This window comes from Euphorbia lathyris, chromosome 9, assembly GCF_963576675.1.
Source record: "Euphorbia lathyris chromosome 9, ddEupLath1.1, whole genome shotgun sequence".
NCBI classification, from domain to species: domain Eukaryota; kingdom Viridiplantae; phylum Streptophyta; class Magnoliopsida; order Malpighiales; family Euphorbiaceae; genus Euphorbia; species Euphorbia lathyris.
In genome coordinates, this window is record NC_088918.1 from 53,135,294 (window position 1) to 53,139,478 (window position 4,185).

The window sequence follows — 4,185 nt, forward strand, 5'->3', positions numbered from 1 at the left end:
TAAGTGTATGCGTCAAATATTAAACAATAGAAGCTACAAGAGCAGTGGTATATTAAGCAGCGCGCAACAAAATATACAAGTAAAGCAATTGGCTCAGTGGTAAGTAGTGTGGAGTGTTAATGAGGAGGCCAAGGTTTGACCCACCCCAATAACAGCGTTTTTTCTTAATTTTCATACTCAAAACTACATAGTTTTGAGTGTTCTCACCTAAAAAAGGGTTCTCACAAGAGCCCTTCCCTATATATATATATATATATATATATATATATTGATTGAAGGAAAAAATTAGAAGCAGTTAATAACAATGATGGAAAAAAACAAAATTAGATAATATATTGGCATTTTTATTTAAGGAAAATAAAATAAAATTAGATAAAAATAATATTATTAGATAATAACATTGATATTTTGATTTAAGAAAACAAATAAAATTGAATAAAATGGGAAATAAAAAATAAAATTGAAATGGGAAATAAAAAATGGATAAAAATAATGATGTGAATAAGAAGATCGGAAGGTTTAACCCAATGAACTCAAAGTTATAGAGAAGCTTTTAACAGCTCCTCAGCATTTGTATCGTTATTTTATGAAATAAGTATAAATTACCTTCTCTTCGAGGAGCCTGCTCGGAGTGGTATCGTCGGAGACCAGGAGGCTCCAATCTTTCCGGATACTCAATTAGTTCAGCCCCTATATATGGTCAGAGTTAGTTTACGTAATTTATTGTAGCCTGAAAGATGATTATCACTAGCGATAAAATATATTTTAAAAAATTGATTTATACAAGCGTCAAATTTATTGTACATTTTTATATACTTTATTTATATACATTTTTATATACTTTCACTTTTGTTATTGGTATTTTATTTATTTGGATTTATCATCTCAAACAAGTATAATTACAAATCTCTCAAACCAGTTATGGTTTTTTCCCTCTTTATTTTGATATGCAATTCTATTATTATTATTATTATTAATCTTTGTCCTCAACACATGCAACTATACACTAGGACACTAGGGTTCCCACCACTAATTTCTTAACTTTTTCTGACCACTTATCACTGTCATCAACTCAATAAATTAATTTCATCAAAAAAAAAAAAAAAAAAGAACTCAATAAGTTAATAATTATTTGAGTATTTTTGTCTTTTGCATATTCAATTACTAAATTAACAAGAAAAGAGAAATTCATAAATGCATGTCATTTTCTTAATTCCTAATTTTTTAACAATAAATATTTTTTTTTGGAATATGTTAATAATAAATATTTTATATTAAAATATTAATTTGATCTAATAGTGTGAAAGTGATGTTAATTGCAAACTAATTGTAGAATAAATATATTCTAAATATATTTAGAAGTAAGATTGAAATTATTGTTGAATAGCACGGTGAAAATGTTCTATATCATTTTATTAAAGTAAAAAAAAAAATAACCTGACACATTATTAAAATCAAATCCTATAAATAAACGACACTACTGCTAGTACAGTAGAGAGAATAGAGAGAGTAGTAGAGTTCCGACCACTTCCCCTTTCATTCTTTCTTAATTTTAAAATGAAATAGGAGTCCTTTATTATTCTCATTATAATCTCTTTGTGGTCAACAAAAAATAAAAAAAAAACATCTCAGTTTATCATATACCCTTTCAAAAGCTTTTACTACCATATTAGAATTGATGAAGAAACCGGAGCTTATCTTCGTACCATCGCCGACCGTCGGGCATCTGGCATCTACCATTGAAACAACAAAGCTTCTCCTTGACAAAAACGATCATCTTTCCATAACTGTTTTTGTCTTTAAGCCTTCTTCTCATTCTAACTTAAACACCTATTCTGATTGCCTAACTTCCTCTCCTCGTTTACGCTTCTTCAATCTCCCAATGCTTGAATCTCAAACATTTGATCTCAATTTCATGGAATCTCAAACACCTCAACTCAGAAAAGCTACTTCCGATCTCTTTTCTAAATCTGATTCCACTCTCATCGGATTCGTTCTCGATTTGTTCTGCACCTCGATGATCCAAGTCGCTAGAGAATTTGTCGTCCCTTCTTATATTTACTTCGCTGCAAATGCTACTTTTCTTGGTTTCCTCTTTCATTTCCAGCTTCTTCACGATGAACATCACATCGATCTTGCTCAGGCCAATGACTTCGACGCCGATCTGGCTATGCCAGTTTTCACTAAACCGTTTCCAGTTAAAGTTTTGCCGACTGTGGTGCGTCAGAAAGATTGGCTTCATCAGTTATTTTCCCACACAAGGTGGTATAGAGAAGCCAAGGGTATTCTAGTAAATTCCTTTACGGAATTTGAATCTCATGCCCTTAATTCTCTCTCTCAAGGAAAAAACCCTCCAGTTTACCCTGTGGGTCCCATTTTGAACTTAAAGGTCATACCGAAGTGATTATCAAAAGGAGATTATGGATTGGCTTGATGATCAGCGAGAGTTATCGGTACTATTCCTCTGCTTCGGAAGCATGGGAAGTTTTGGTGTGGAGCAGGTGAAAGAAATTGCATGTGCTTTAGAACACAGTAAACATCGATTCCTATGGTCTCTTCGGCGTCCTCCATCAGACGGTACAACGATATACCCGAATGAATATGAGAATTTTGAGGATGTTATGCCCGTTGGATTCATGGATCAGATGACTAGGATTGGGAAGGTAGTTGGATGGGCTCCACAAACTGAAATATTGCGTCATCCTAGCATCGGAGGATTTATTTCGCACTGTGGATGGAATTCTATAATAGAGAGTATATGGTATGGTGTTCCAATTGCCACGTGGCCGATGTATGCAGAGCAACAACTTAATGCGTTTCAATTGGTGGAAGAGTTAGAGTTAAGTGTGGAAATTAAAATGGATTACAGAAAGGAAGGTGAAATAATAGTGAAAACCGAAGAGATAGAGAGAGGAATAAGGTGTGTGATGGAGAAGGATAGTAGTATTAGGACCAAGGTGAAAGAAATGAGTGAAAAGAGCAAGATGGCATTGGCGGAGGGCAGATCTTCAGTCTCTGCTTTGAAACGTTTTGTTGAAGATGTGATGGATAACGTGTCATGATTTGTAAAAACATATATGATGGATATTTTACCATATGAAATAATCCCCTCTATATTACGGGGGGGCATGCTCATTTGAAAATGGTAACTAATAGAATAAGAATAGCTTTCAATTTGCTATTAGACTTTGAATGGATGAAGGATTAATAAAGGAAATGTTAAGAACTTAGGGAGGGAAAAAGAGAGAGTCTATAATAAGTATATATCTCCTTAGTTTAAATAATATATAATCTTTTATTATATTCTAAAGCTTCTAGTAGTAATTATTTAACCCTTAATTTTATTAAAGAACATATACTTTGAAAGTATTTTAGAATTTCTCGAGAAAAGAATGGTTAAGAAAGGGAAATGAATGGATTAATATTGAGACCCTCTAATATAGTCATGGTGCCAACTCATCATGAGATGGTTGGTGATGTGGTTGAATCTTGAAAGTCTATATGTCAACTTACAACTTCATACAAGTAAGGTCAAAGGTGGGTTATTGTATGATGAACCCACTCTGATGTCTAAGTTTATTTATGAAAGGACTAGAGGATGATCACAATCAGTAAAAAAAGTTGTTATGTAAGCTTAATAGAATGAATGAACATTTTGTACCTTGAGTTGAGCTTACTCTATTTATACTGATATTGAGCTAGATATTGTTGTGGATTGTAGAGCAGGGTGGACCACGTGTCTCTTGTAGATAGGAGGAAGTATGTCTAAATATTAGTGCCTAATATCCCTCAAGCCTACTAGGTCCGTGATTCTCAGGGTCGGGCATGATTATGGAAACAATTGGATCCTTGAATGAGTTTACTGAGACTTATCGAATCAAGCTTCCTGATACGTAGCCATATTGCTTTATCTTACTAAAGAGATGCCATGTACTCTCTATCTTTAAGAGTTGGTTCAGGCTTCTGAGATGCCACATGACGAAGTTATATTTTCCTGATATCAGATGTCCCTCATGGGTCTAACTTATTGTTCGTTAGGATGAGAAAAGTATTGGCTTCGGGAAACATTGTACTTTTTTGTTTCCTGATAAGTTGAAGAGGGGAATTTGATCTTGATATCTTTTTGGAACTTTTTGGAAAATAAGGGATTGACGAGGAGGTTATGTGGGATCCTAACAGTTGATT

General features: G+C 33.5%; 1 pseudogene; it reads left to right on the forward strand.

Annotated features, from left to right (window-relative positions):
* The first annotated feature begins 1,443 nt into the window (after positions 1–1,443).
* LOC136206444 (anthocyanidin 3-O-glucosyltransferase 6-like) lies at positions 1,444–3,238 on the forward strand (annotated as a pseudogene).
* Positions 3,239–4,185: the final 947 nt, after the last annotated feature.